The sequence below is a fragment of the Ursus arctos genome, chromosome X, assembly GCF_023065955.2.
Source record: "Ursus arctos isolate Adak ecotype North America chromosome X, UrsArc2.0, whole genome shotgun sequence".
In the NCBI taxonomy this organism is placed as follows: Eukaryota; Metazoa; Chordata; class Mammalia; order Carnivora; family Ursidae; genus Ursus; species Ursus arctos.
The window spans coordinates 92,879,055-92,894,367 of NC_079873.1; positions in this window are offsets into that span (position 1 = coordinate 92,879,055).

Here is a 15,313-nt window from a genome sequence, read left to right on the forward strand (position 1 = left end):
ACAAAGGGAAAGGAATAGAATAAAAGACGGTCAGGGATGGGGAATGGGTCTGTGTAACAAGGCTCTTCCCCTAGCCTGAAGGTTGGCCAATAAGAACGCTTTGTTTATCTGGTTCCAGTTACAATAAAGGCTTTTTTCCTATTCCCTAACCACGTAATGGTCGCTCTCTAAGCGTATGTATGTTTATCCAACTCCTGGTTGAAGTTGTGACTAAATTCAAAAAAGAGTTTTGCCTCTGTGTATGGCATTTGAAGACTTACTCTGATATGCTCCCCCCCCCATTTTTCCTCTATCGAGCTCTAATTCACATACTGTACAAGTCACTCACTGAAAATGCCCGATTCAGTGGTTCTCAGTATATTCAGAGTTGTGCAACCATCACCACAATTAATTTTGGAACATTTTATTTCCCCAAAAAGAAACCTCATACATCTGAGGGGCCACTCCCCATTGCCTATGAATCACCCCCCTCCGGGCCCCTGACAACAACGAATCTACTTTCTGTATCTGGCTTTGCCTATTCTGGACATTTCATATAAACGGAATCCTACAATACATGGCCTCTTGTGAGTGGCTTCTTTCATTAGCATGTCTTCAAGGTTCCTTCATGTTGTAGCCTGGATCAGTTCTCCGTTCCTTTTTACAGCCGTATAATACTCCTCTGTATGGATACACCACATTTTATCTGTTCAGTTGATGGACATCTGGGTTATTTCCATTTGAGGACTATGATGAATGCTGTGAACACTTGTGTACAAGTTTTTGGGGAGACAGGCTTTCAGTTTTCTTGGGCGTATATTGATGAGGAGAATCACTGGGTCAGATGGCAACTCTCCCTTTAGCCTTTCGAAGAACTGCCAGACTGTCTTCTCCAGCAGGAGGTCGATAAGGGTTCCAGTTTCTCATTATTCTCTACGACACTTGCTATTACCTGCAGCTTGGATTATCAGCTTCCTGGTGGGTGTGAAGTGGTCTCTCATCCTGGTTTTCATTTGCATTTCCCTGATGGCTGATGATGTTGAGCATTCTTTCATGTGCTGATGGGCCATTTTGATATCTTCTCTGCAGCTGTGTCTATTCAGATCCTCTATACTGGTTTTTTTTTTTTTATTTAGGTTGTCTTTTTATTGTTGCGTCCTAAGGTTTTTTTATGTATGTTCTAGATGTAAGTCCCTTATCAGATCTAAGATTTCCATATAGCTCCAATTCTTGGGCCTACCTTCCCACTTTCGTGATGGTGTGCTTTAAAGCACAAAAGTTTTTAATTTTGATGAAGTCCAATTTACTTATGTTTTCTTTGGTTGCTTGTGCTTCGATGTTGTGTCTAAGAAGACTGCCTAATTCAAGGTCCTAGAGATGTAACCTGTGTTTTCTTTGAGTTTTATGCTTTTAACTCACTTTCAGGTCTTTGATCCATTTCAAGCTAATTTTTGTATATGGTACGAGGTAGGGATCCAAATTCATTCCTTTGTGTATGTTTATCTGGTTGTCCTTCCACCATTTGTTGAAAAGACTGTTCTTTTCCCCCGTTGAATTGTCTTGGCACCCTTATCAAAAATCAACGGGCCCTCAATGCATGGGTTTGCTCTCGGCTCTGAGTTCTATTCCATTGATCTATTAGGTCTATCCTTATTCCAGTACCACAGTCTTGATTACTATAGCTCTGTAGTAAGTTTTTAAGTTGGGAAGTGTGAACAATTGTATTCGTTTTCAAGAATTTTTTATTATGCTGGGTACCTTGAATTTCCTTAAGAATTTTAAGATCAGAGCAGCTTGTCAATTTCTGCAAAAAAAAAAACCCAAAAAGGCGGGGAGAGCTGGAATTCTGGTAGGATTTGCTGTGACTCACAACTTGGGGAGTATTGCCATTTTAACAATATTAAGCCTTTCATTTCTTTCAGTCATGTTTTGGAGTTTCCAGTATACAAGTCTTGTATTTTGTTAAATTTGTTCCTTAATATTTTATTCTTTTCAATGCTATTATAAATGGAGTTGTTTTTTATTTCATTTTCAGATTGTTCATTGCTAGTTTATAGACATACAACTGATTGTCTTATATTGACCTTGTATTCTGAAACCTTGCTGAATTCATTTATTAGCTTTACTATTTTTTTGTGAATTCTTTAGGGTTTTCTATACAACGTCATGTCATCTGAAACTAGAGATAGTTTTATTTCTTTCTTTCTAATCTTGATTCTTTTTATTTCATTTTCTTACCTACAACCTGGCTAGAACTTCCAGTGGAATACTGAATGGCAGTGGGGAGAGCAGACATCCTTGTCTTATTATGATTGTTCCATGAAAGGGGGAAGATATATGCAAAATAACCGCCAAATGCCCAAGGAGCTATAAGACTGAAGAAAAAGGCTGACAAATCCAGCCTGACAGGAAATGGCTTATTCAGAGGACTTAATAGCTAGATCTCTGCAATCCCACCTTCCCCTATAAGACCTGCTTTTATAGCCCTAGAGGCTAAGGAGTCCATGTTAGGGGACCATCCAGGAGGAGTCCTATCAAGAACATTATGCCCCAAGGGTGTACTTAAGGGTATGGTTAAATAAAGAATGTGGGAGAAGGGGACTGTGCTCAAGAAGGCTTCAGGTCTCACAGAGGTCATCGAGGCAGATTTGTTCAAGATGGCGTTAGTCTGGTTCACACACGAACTTTGGGAGAAAGCTTTCAGGCTTTAAGCTTTTTTTTTTTTTTTTTTTTTAGTTTATTTTTTTAGTAATCTCTACACCCAACTTGGGGCTCGAACTCATGACTCTGCGATCAAGAGTCGCATGCTCTTCTGACTGAGCCAGCCAAGTGCCCCCGTCTTTCACTTTTAAGTATGGCGTTAGCTGTGGATTTTTCATAGATGCTTTTTAATCAGGTTGAGGAAGTTCCCTCCAGCATGATTTGCATCTTTTCTGATCCAGTTCTCCCAGTAACCCTATGATGCCTATATGACATATAGGAAAAATAATGACAAAGGGTTAAGAAATGTACTTAAGATATCCATCAAATTAGGGATGAGGCCAACGTAGATCATGACTCACAGTCCACAGTGTTTTCAAGGACTCTGTACTACTTCCTATGATCTGCTACAACTTCCTGGAACTTTCCAGAAAGACACCAAAAAGTTTGTATCTCCCACTTTTTTACTGAAAAGGTAAACTCCATATGGGTGAAGTCTATGCCTGATTTTTCACCTGTTCTCCCAGAACCAGGAAAATTCCTGGCGTGGAATAAGTGCTTGATCGCCTCAAATAAATAGAGCCAGTTTAGATAAGCAGATATTTCTGAAGCCTTCATTCTATGCAAGGCAATGTGGACAGATAGCTCAGCCCTCAGAGGGATTGTGGTTGAGGGAGATAAGCCTTACATAAAAAGATTATATGAAGAGGTCTGATAATAGCAAATCAGTGGTAATGACAAGTGCTTGAACAGGCGAAGACTCTAGACGTAGAACAAAAAAAAAAAAAAAAAGCCTGGCTGGCTCATGGTCACACGACTCACGATCTTGGGGTGGTGAGTTCAAGCCCCAGGTTGGGTGTAGAATAAAACAATTTTTTTAAAGACGTTGTGGAGGAGACAGGGCATGAACATGGCATTGAAGGATGAGTAGGAATTAGTGTGTGTGTGTGTGTGTGTGTGTGTGTGTGTGTGTGTGTGTGTGTGTGTTGAGAAAGGAGAGTGTTTAACAGGAAGCTAAGAAATTAACTTCTTCATTTTAATTGTTATATGAATGAACTCTGACCACTAAAACCAATCGCGACTACAAGGAACGTGCAAGTAGTGCATATAAAATCAGGCAACATTCTTCATCTCCTTTTTTCCAAATTCCTTTATCGTTTGGTCTGAGACTCAAATGGAATAGATCAGCCTTTTGTTGTTGTTCAGAAAACTAACGCTCGATTTTGCCTCATTCCCGAGACAACTTTTTCAGCCAACCTCAGCTACTTTCTCATCTACAAGTCTCATTCTTTATGTACTGTCAGGTTTTGTAGTAATCGCTGCTTCAGTAAATCTCTCAGGGTTGAGCCTTAAAGACTCTGGACTCCTCCTGCCCACTAACTGCATGTGCCTTTGATGGAAAACCAGTGGAAGTTACCGTCTGAGCAGGCCAGGGCTGCAGTCTGGGAATCGTAGATCATTCGTTCATCACACATGTGTTTGGGGACCCCTTGTGAGGCAGGTGTATGAATGATCAAGGCAGGAATCTGGGCAGATAGGCAGATGGGTTATGATAACCTAGTAGATATCCAATGGTTGTCTTTTTCTGTCACTCGCTGGACTGAGTCTTCTGAATTCTTGAAGGGAAAACATCTTATGTCTTTTGGAGGGGCATAAATAATCGTGCCTAGCACCGACAGATTTGAGCATTTAATATAACGAAGTGGAAACAAAGCCAGTATACATGTGGAGTTATGTTCGACCCAAAGCTGACCAAGTCCTACAGTGCTCATGCAGTCCATTACTTCGGGATTTTTCCAGAGCATAGTGAGGACCCGAGATGCCTCCAGAGCCACTGTAATAGAATGATAATAGCACTATGTCCTCCCTCCTCATCCTGGACTAAGTTTAGACACACACACAAAAGAAAAAGGAGGATGAGAGAGGAAGAAGGGCTGAATTGACAAAATCATCCCCATCAGAACAGGTACAATGACAACAAAAGACTTCCAGAGGGAAACCTTGCTGTACTTCGTTCCCCCACCAGCCCCAAGTAGTTACAGGAGCAGCTGAGTACAATCCAAGTCACGTGTAAGAGTTGATTTGCGTGGGAATAATTTTGGATATTGACACAGAATGTCTTGTTTCTGAAAATAAGGTAACCCCACTACCACCACCTCCTCTTCCTGTTTTATAGGAACAGAACTCAATCAAAGTTTCAGCCCTAGAAAGAGAATCTTCAGGAGGGAAAATTCCAATGCTCTCCTCATGGGCTTAACCATCTGGTGATTTTTCTCATTTCTCTTTGAATTGCCACCATGATGGCCCCCAGGGATGTTTCATGATAACTGTACTTCTAGATGAGACTCTTTGGTGGGGGTCGGCTAGTTCAGGGTCCCCGTAGCCTACCCAGGAGCTTTGGTTGCTCTCTAATGATGGTTCTCATTTTGAGAGATTTGGCAGTTCTTCTATATAGCATATAGTGGTTAAGCACATAGACCCTGAGGCCCTACTGGCTGAGTGAAAATCCCAGCTGTCACTGAGCTGTGGGACCTTGGACACGTTAACCCCTCTATGCCTTCCTTTTATCATCTCTAAAATGGAGGGACGAGTTATACCTACCTCCTCACGTGAAGATTCAACAAAGTACGTAAAGCATAGAGAATGGTATCTGGCACGTCTATATAAGTGTTACATCCATGTACGTGTTAGCTAGAACTATAATCTGCGCCAAAGCATAGCAGAATCTTGCCAGCCACCACAACTTTCCGTATCTCTAGACCTATCCCTCCATTCTAAGTGGAAGTGGGGGGTAGGGACAATGGATAGGTCAAGGTCAGGCCGTTTTTGCCATCTGATATTCCACAGATCACCTCTGGCCTCACTAGACCTCGCCATATGATGGAGATCTGTGCCCTCGTGCAGGGGCCTTATCTCCTTTGTGGTACAGCCGCCGACAAACATACACAGGTGCTGGCTGTTAACAAGGGCTGCCATATTGGTACGTCGTGGCTGAACATCAGCCTGGCCCCTGTGTCTGTCTTTGTCAACAGAATCCAGTCATTGAGAGGTTCCAGACACATCTGAGCATTGACGAGGGGTCCCTTATGCCCCCGCAACTGTAGGGCCTCTCTGCTTCATGGCACCTCCTCCGACCTTCTTCCACTATGAGAAATACACGAAACTGATTTCGGATTTGAAATTGAACTCGTGCGATGTACTCCCTCTGTATTCCCTCTATAGAGTCTCTAACACACAGCCTCCTTCAACTGAATTCAATTAATATCTTTCATTTGGATTTCTGCTGTCAACACTCACACGTAACTATTCGGCAGCTCTCGGGGCACCTGGGTGGCTCAGTCAGTTGAGCATCTGACTCTCGATTTCGGCTCAGGTCATGATCTCAGGCTCGAGCGATCGAGCCCCGTGTTGGGTCTGCTTGGGGTTCTTTCTCCCCTTCCCTCTGCCCTTCCCCACTGCATGCTCTCTAAATAAATAAATAAAATCTTTGGAAAAAATCCCTATTCTGCAGCTCTCTTGAAATAGATTAGAAAGGTTCTCAGAATTCCCCTTCCCCATCTCCTACTCATTTCTCTGTAGCTATAAAAACCCTACAGGGGAAACTTTGCCCAACCAACCTTGTTGGAAGACATTTGCTTCTCACTTCCGGTGATGGGGCTTGGAGCAGAGGTCTAATGGCTCCTTCCTGCGTTTTGCTTATCTTTTTTAAGTCATCCCGACCCCCAACCTGGGGCTCAAACTCACGCTGACATCAAGAGCCACCGGCTCTACCAACCAAGCCAGGCAGGTGCCCTTCCTTGCATTTTAGCCAAGTGCTGGCCCCTGCCTCCCAGCCCCTCCTCGACTCTGTCCTCCCGCACTCAGTTCTTTCCTTTCTTCAAGGGCACCTCCGTACCCTGTGCTGCGCACTCTCCTCACGCTAGGCTCCCGCTGTCGGCGTCTGGACGTTTCCACAACCGTGCCCGTGAGTCTGCTCCGCTCCCAGGCAGGCGTTTCAGTGTCTGGCAGCGGCTGCAACTCGGGGACACTGACGCTTAGCCAGGATCGGCCAAGGCTTCACGAGGTAAACTTCTTGAGGTGGACATGACTATAATCTCCCTTTCTCCCCCCGGGAATCTGAAACGGCTCTCAGAGATGGCTACCTTTCTGCCCTCGGGTTCCCTCCCCGCCACGTATTCCCCAGCGAGGATTTCTTCCTTCAGGTGGCCACGAGCAAATCTGTCTCTGCCCCGGCTCTGCTTCTCCCCCCGCTGACGTTGGGCCATCCTTAGGAAGTCAGCCACCTCACCGTCCCACTCACTCTACCAGGATGTGGTGGAGTGGGGGCGGGGTATGTCACACTTCCCCTTTCCAGGGGCCCAATGGCACCTTCACCGCCGGCCCCCTGCTGGCTGACCGCACACGCTCACTGTGGTTATTAGTTCGTTTCATGGTCTCTTAGATCTTAGAGCAGTGGTTCTTCACTGGGAGTGATTGTGCTCCCCTGGGGACATTTGGTAATGTCTGGGACGTTTTTAGTTGTCACAGTAGGAAGTGGGCAAGCCACTGGCATCCAGTAGGTAGAGACCGGGGATGCTGCTAAACATCGCTACTATGCACAGGCAACCGCCCCCCCCCACTGCCCCGCGACGAAAGTCTACCCAGCCCCTGATGTCAGTAGTGCAGGAGTTGAGAAATGCTGGCCGAGAAGGACTGCCTGCTCACTGGACTCCCTTTTGGCCACTCTACCAGATGGCTTCTCCTCAAGGACCCTTTAGCGGGTCATCCCACCAAGAAGTCCACTGGGAGATCCCTTTCCTACTAGCGACTGTTCTCGGCCTCGGTTGCCACTATCTGCCCCCTCGCGCGCTCGCAGGCTGCAAGCAGTGAGAGTGCACCAGACCTTCAGGTGTGATCCCGCACTCGGGCTGCAGGTTGTCTACGCTTGACGTCTGTCTCCCGGTCTCCGTAGCTGTTCCTTCCCCTTTCTAGTGAAGTCTTTCTCACTACTAGCAACCGTCCCCGCAGTTCCAGTTCTCTTGTGGCTGCCACCTAGGAAGCAGTTTAATTCCCTTAATAAAACACCCAAGACCTCTTGAGGTCTTAGCCCTGATGGAAAAGCAATAGGTTGAGAGGGCTCTCTACTGAAGGGTATAAAAATCAAGCCCAGAATCAATAGAGAAATACACCTTGTTACGATTAGAAAGATGCGACTTCTTTCCTAAATATCTGTAAACTCAGTCCATGCTACCCCCCATCAAAATCCCAAAAGGATTGTTTTCAACTTGACAAAACGATTCTAAAGTTGATCAGAAAGAATAAAGATGTAAGAATAGCTAAGAGAATACCCCCTAAAAAAGAGGAAGCCCTTGCAGACATTAAAAGGAATAATTTAGCTAATGAAAACTGGGCATTTCCAGAAGAACAAAGTTGGAGGACTGACATGACCCAACTTCCAGGCTTACTATGAAGTGATAATAATCAAGACAGTGTGATATTGATGAAAGAAAAGACAGAGAGATCAATGGAACAGAATAGGGTGCTTAGAAATAGGCCCTCATGGGGGCGCCTGAGTGGCGCAGTCGTTAAGCATCCGCCTTGGGCTCAGGGCCGTGATCCTGGCGTTCTGGGATCGAGCCCCACATCGGGTTCCTCCACTGGGAGCCTGCTTCTTCCTCTCCCACTCCCCCTGCTTGTGTTCCCTCTCTCGCTGGCTGTCTCTCTCTCTGTCAAATAAATAAATAAAATCTTTAAAAAAAAAAAAAGAAAGAAAAGAAATAGGCCCTCATAAATAAAGTCAACTGGTCTTTGATGAAGGAGCAAAGGTAATATACCAGAGTAAAGACTGTCTTCTCAATAAATGGTTGAGGAATAACTGGACATGCACATGCCAACAAACAAATCTCGACACATACCTTCCACCCTTCATAAAAATTAACTCAAAATGGATCACAGATCGAAATGTGAAATGCAAAACCGTAACACTAAGAAAGTTTAAAACACTTAGGAGATAACGTCGGAGAAAAGCTGGATGACCTTGGCTGGAGGGGTGCCTTTTTAGATACACGAAGGACAGATCCATGAAAGAAAGAATTAACAAGCTGGACCTCATTAAAATTAAACACTTCTGCTCTTTGAAACAGTGTCAACAGAATGAGAAAAGCCACTGTCGAGGAGAAAATATTTGCCAAAAAAAAAGGCATTTACAAAGGTATTCTACATCCTGTGTCAACACGAAAATGTAAATTTCAACAGCAATGAGATAACACGGCACACCTATCCGAATGGCAAAATCCAGAACACTGACACCACCAAATGCTGGCAACGATGTGGAGCTGCACGAACACCATTTATTGCTGGTGGGAATGTCACGTGATACCGCCACGTTGAAAGACAGTTTGGCAGTTTCTACAAACCACACGTACTCTACCATATGATCCAGCAATCACACTCCTTGGTATTTACCCAAAGGAATTGAAAACCTAGGTCCACACAGAAACCTGCATATGAATATTTATAGCAGCTTTATTCATCATTACCAAAACTTGGAAGCAACCAAGATGTCCTTCAGTAGGTGAATGGAGAAACTGCGATACACCCAGACAATGGGAGATTATTCGGCGCTAAAAAGAAATGAGCTATCAAGCCATGGAAAGCCATGGAAGAACCTTAAATGCCTGTTACTAAGTGAAGAAAGCCAATCTGAAAAGGTTGCATGCTGTAGGATTCTGACTGTGGCATTCTGGAAAAGGCAAAACTAGGGAGACAGTAGTAAAAAGATCCATGTTGCCAAGGCTTGGGGGTGGGGAGGGGTGACTAGGTAGAGCACAGAGGATTTTTAGGGCAGTGAAACTACTCTGTACGATGTAATGATGGACACATGTCATTATGGACTTGTCCAAAGCCATAGGATGTCCAACACCAAGAGTGAACCCTAAATGCAAGCTATGGGCTTCGGGTGACAATGATGTGTCAAGGCAGGTTTAGCAGCTGTGACATGTACCACGCAGGTGGGGGGTGTTGATAATGGGAGAGGCTCTGCATGTGTGGGGGCAGAGTATATGGGAAATCTCTGTACCTTCCCCTCAATTTTGCTGCGAACCTTAAAATGCTCTTTTAAAAGGTGTAACAAATGTTTTAAAAACTGGGCATTTGCTAATATAGAAATAGGCAGAAGGATGTAACAATAGATCCATGTGTATGTAAAAATCTATATGACAAAGGTTGCATTTCAAGAAATAAATCAATAAATTGTGTTGGGATTATTCAATAAGTAATGTTGGAATAATTGGCTAAGTATTTGCACAAAATTTAAGGGATTCCCTACCTTACCATTTACACAAAAATAAATTTCAAGTTGATCAGAGACTTCAGTGTGAAAAACGAGACCCGTAAAGAAATAGAATTGAACCTATATTACCGTGCGTACAATCTTGAGGTTGAGAAGGTCTTGCTAAGGAAGACTCAGAATCCAGGAGTCAAAAAAGGAAAAGCAACTAATACATTTGATCACATGAAAGTTAAATTAAAAACATAAGTAAAGCTAAAGGAAAAAAACGAGTAAACTATTTGTAGCACATATGAAAGATTAAGGGTAAATACCTTAATATGAAAAGAGCTCTTACAAATCAATAAAATGAATTTCCCAACAGGAAAATGGGTAAAGGACATGAAGAGGCAATTTGCAGAGGAGAAAATGCAAATACTTGATAAACATCCCTGTTGACATCATTTTAGTTCAGGTACTTACCCATATTGCTCTCTGACATGGACGGTTCAGCACAATTGAAGCCTGCAAGGGAAGATCCTCCACAGGTCTGGTACGTGGAAGTACATGTGCTTCTCATATTTTTTAAGTTCCTCACGGCTACAGATTAGTTCACCTCTTCCTTCATCTGGCACTGGAGACACACTATGTCAATGTACGCCACCATTTTCTGCGATAGCCTGGGAGAGGAGAAGTAAATGGCGCTCTATAATCTAGTCCCAGTGAAGGACTACACAAGGAATGGGAAAGACAACTTGGGTTGCACGCTGGCTCGGTCTAACCTCAGGGGCTGGCTGGACTAGGTCTGGCCTCTTTTCTCGAGGGGTCTCCAGACTGGACATTCGGACCTGCTTTAGCTTTGGGGCCACACCATCTCATGTGCCTAGGACCCAGCTAATCTGCTGACAACGTCTGAAACATTTGCTCCTCAATTTCTAGTCCTCTGCCCTGTCTCAGTGTGGCATTGGGCGGCAGCATTCTTCTCTGGAAACATGACCAGGGGCCAAACATCCTGGGAGTTCACCCTGCTGGCATGACTGTCACATTTTGGTGGGAGCAAGGAACATTTGGTCAATCAGTCTTTGATGTCACTCCTCCTGTGTCAATAAGGGGAAAGCCTTTATTTTATTTTATTTTGTTATTTTATTTTATTCATTTGTTGGAATTTAAGAAACATTTTTAGATTTTCAATTGTTTTTTTTTCCTAGTTTGCCTAATAAGTTAGTTTCTTAATAAAGCATCTTTTGGCTTATTTTGGATAAGTAAGTAACGACACGTCTTTTAATTTAAAAGGACCTGGGGCCAACTGGGTGGCTCAGTCGGTTAAGCACCCAACTCATAGTTTGGGCTCAGGTCATGATCTCAGGGTCCTGGGATCGAGCCCTGGGTCAGGTTCTACACTGAGTGTGGAGTCTATTAGAGAGTCCCTCTCCCTCTCTCTCTCTCTGGCCCTCTCCCCGCTTGTGCACGAGCTCTCTCGCTCACACTCTCTCTCTACAAATAAATAAAATCTTTTTTAAAAAAGGACCTCTTTCCTCATAAAAGTGAACTATGACAGCAAACTGCTCACTGGATAATGCAAAACTCCTCCCCACAATAAACACCTATAAATATTTTAGAAAATATAACACCACAGGGGCGCCTGGTGGCTCAGTCGGTGAAGCATCTGCCTTCGGCACAGGTCATGATCCTGGGGTTCTGGGATCAAGCCCTGAGATGGTCTCCCTGCTCAGCAGGGAGTCTGCTCCTCCCTCTCCCTGCCCCCTGCTCGTGCTCTCTCTCTCTCTCTTTCTCAATAAATAAAATCTAAAAAAATAATAACATCACACAAAAAAATAAAATATAACATCACAGGGTCGCCTGGCTGGCTCAGTCGGTAGAACATGTGACTCTTGATCTGGGGATTGTGAGTTGGAGCCCCTCGTTGGGTGTGGAGCCTACTTTAAAAATGAATGAACTGGGGCGCCTGGGTGGCACAGCGGTTAAACGTCAGCCTTCGGCTCAGGGCGTGATCCTGGCATTATGGGATCGAGCCCCACATCAGGCTCCTCCGCTATGAGCCTGCTTCTTCCTCTCCCACTCCCCCTGCTTGTGTTCCCTCTCTCGCTGGCCATCTCTCTCTGTCAAATAAATAAATAAAAATCTTTAAAATAAAAAAATAAAATAAAATAAAAATGAATGAACTAATTAAAAAATATAAATCACATCACAGATAGATATTATAGCATCTCCCCTGTCCTCAAACCTCTAGTCTCCTCTTCACCATCTCACCACCAGCAAATGATCTGATTTCACTGAAAAAAGCAAGAGGAATCAGAAGAAAATGTTCTTGTCCTCCCTGTTGCCAAGTCTACCAACCTCCCTGCTGTCTTTCCCGGCGATCTCACCTAATCTCACGGCCACGCATGTGCTGACGCTCCCGAATTTGTGTATTCAACCCAGATTGCTCTAAACTCAAAAATCCTCTAAACTCAAAAATGACCTCTCCCCTGACATATGTCAAATTTAACCTGGTTGAAACAGGACTCTCAATTTCCATCCCCCAAACCTGCTCTTTTCCCAGTTTTCCATCTCAGTAAATGGCATCACCCCTCAATCAGTTGCTCAGGCCAGAAATCTAGGAGTCCAGTCTACCGCCTCTCTCCTCTCACACCTTGCTTATAATCCTTCAGCCAATATTTTTGGCGTACCTTCAAAATATAATTTCACCCTTTCCCGCCACCTCCATTACTACCATCCTAGTTCAAATAACATGCTTCCCCTGCCTGGCCAACCACAGTGGTCTTCTAACTTATCTCCCTGCATCCAACATTTACTAACTTAGGGTCTATTCTCAACTCAACGACTGAAGTGATCCCTTTAAAACATAAGGCAGGGGTGCCTGGGTGGCTGGGTCTGTTGAGTGTCTGACTCGGTTTTGACTCAGGTCATGATCTCATGGGTCGTGGGATCTAGCCCCATGTCAGGCTCCATGCTCGGTGGGGAGTCTGCTTAGGGATTCTCTCTCTCCCCCTCCTTCTGCCCCTTCCCCCACTCGCTCTCTCTGTCTCTCTCTAAAATAAATAAATAAATAAATCTTTTTTTAAAAACCCATGAGGCAGATCATGTCATGCCTCTGTTTAAACACTCCAGTGGCTTCTCTTCTTCCTCCAGTAAAAACAAAAGCCCACAAATCCCTAACTGATCTGGTCCTTTGCTACCCCTGCCACACTGCTGCTATCCCTCTCCATTGTCCCATCTGCTTCAATCACACAGGCCACGTTGTTGGTCCTTGAACATGCCATGTCCACTTCTACCCCAGGGCCTTTGCACTTGCTCTTACCTCTGCATGGAATGCTCTTGGCCAAAATAACCCCATCTCTTTCTTCCTTGTTTCACGCAGAGTTCATTCAAATGTCATCTCACCACAGAGGCCTTCCCTGAAACAAGTCCTCACCCCACTCCCAGCATTCTCCATTCCCCTGTAACCTGCTTTATTTTCCTCCATAGCAATCCACAACCTCCGACATTACAGTATTGCATTTCCTGATTCCTTTACGGTCTGTCTCCTTCAACTATAATGCAAGCTTCGTGAGGGCAGGGCCTTTGTCTTGTTCACTGCTGTAACCCCAGCTCTGAATACAGTTTCTGGGCTGTAGTAGGTGCTTAGTAAATATTTATTGGATAAATGGCTGAAAGGCACAGTTGAAAGTATGAAAAAAGAAGGTGCTAGAAAGAACAAGAGAACTAAAAACTAGAGTGGCATACAGATCACCTGTGAACTACTAACTTGAGATTTGACCATTGTGGCCATGACTGTTATCCCCCAACATCCAGTTTCCTGTATATCCATAGTAACAGAACTCCTAATTCTCAGTTGGATACATGGCCACCCAGAATAAAGCCTACTGTGACTAAGTTCTGACCAATGAGATATAAAAGCAAATGTCATATGGAAGCTACTGAGAATCTTCCTTAAAAGACAGCTTTTGTGCCCAACCTCCCCCCCACTTTTTTTTTTTTTGAGAGGGGTGGAGGGGAGGGGAGGGGCTGAGAGAGAGAATCTTTTTTTTTTTTTTAAAGATTTTATTTATTTATTTGACAGAGATAGAGGCAGCTAGTGAGAGAGGGAACACAGGCAGGGGGAGTGGGAGAGGGAGAAGCAGGCTCCCAGCGGAGGAGCCTGATGTGGGGCTCGATCCCAGAACGCCGGGATCACGCCCTGAGCCCAAGGCAGATGCTTAACGACTGCGCCACCCAGGCGCCCCTGAGAGAGAGAATCTTATGGGGCTCAATCTCATGACTCTGAGATCGTGACCTGAGCCTAAATTAAGAGTCCAACATGTAACCGACTGAGCCACCCGGGCACCCCAATATCTTTTATTAACCTCTTACTCTTTCCTGCTGGCTAGAATGTGAAAGCGAAAGCTAAAGCTGGGGCCGCCATTTTGGACCATGAGGTGATATGAGAAACAGAGGCCACATAGAATGGAACAAGATATACACGGCACCCAGCTGGCTCAGTTGGTGGAACGTACGACTCTTGATCTCAGGGTTGTGAGTTCCAGCCCCAGGTTGGGTGTAGAGATTACTGAAAAATAAAATCTTAAAAAAATATATATAAAGAGCCTCGGGTGCCTGAGAGCACGGTGAGGACAAACACTCCACAGCGGCCTAGACTGCCTTTGACACATTTTTCTCTTGTTTATGCCACTGTCATTTTGGAGCTCTGTTGCTCTCAGCTGAACCTAACACTAATCAGTATAATGTACACACGGAGAGAAGCCAAGGCCTTGGAAGCGAGAACCTTGTCTAAATCCTGGACCCTCAATTAGCCATCCCTCACTGAACTGGCCAATTAGGGCTGTGATCGTATAGTGGTTAGTATTCTGCGTTGTGAACTGGCCAATTAGGGCTGTGATCGTATAGTGGTTAGTATTCTGCGTTGTGAACTGGCCAATTAGGAAAACAGCTATCCACTGGCAGGGGAGACTAACTGAAAGATTACCTACCCAGGCCAGGATTCTGAGCAGAAAAATAGAGCCCCCTTGAGAATCCATAACCACTAATAGGGAAGGATTTCCTGGATTAGCTATAAAAAGCACAACTCAAAGGGGGATATGAAAAACCGGAGTACATTAAAATAAAAAGTATAGCTCCGAATGACAAAAGGCACCATAAATGGAAGTACAGACATGCCACAAACTACATAAGCAACAAAGGATTAGTGCAAGAAAATATCTTTTTAAACCTATAAATTAATAAGAAAAAGGCAAATAACCACGTTAAAAAAAAAAACAAGGGAGAAAGGAGATGAAGAGGCACTTTGCAAAAGAGGAAACTTTAATGACCAGCAAGCAGATGAAAAGGTGCCCAATGTCCACATTGATTATGGAAAAGTTAATTAAA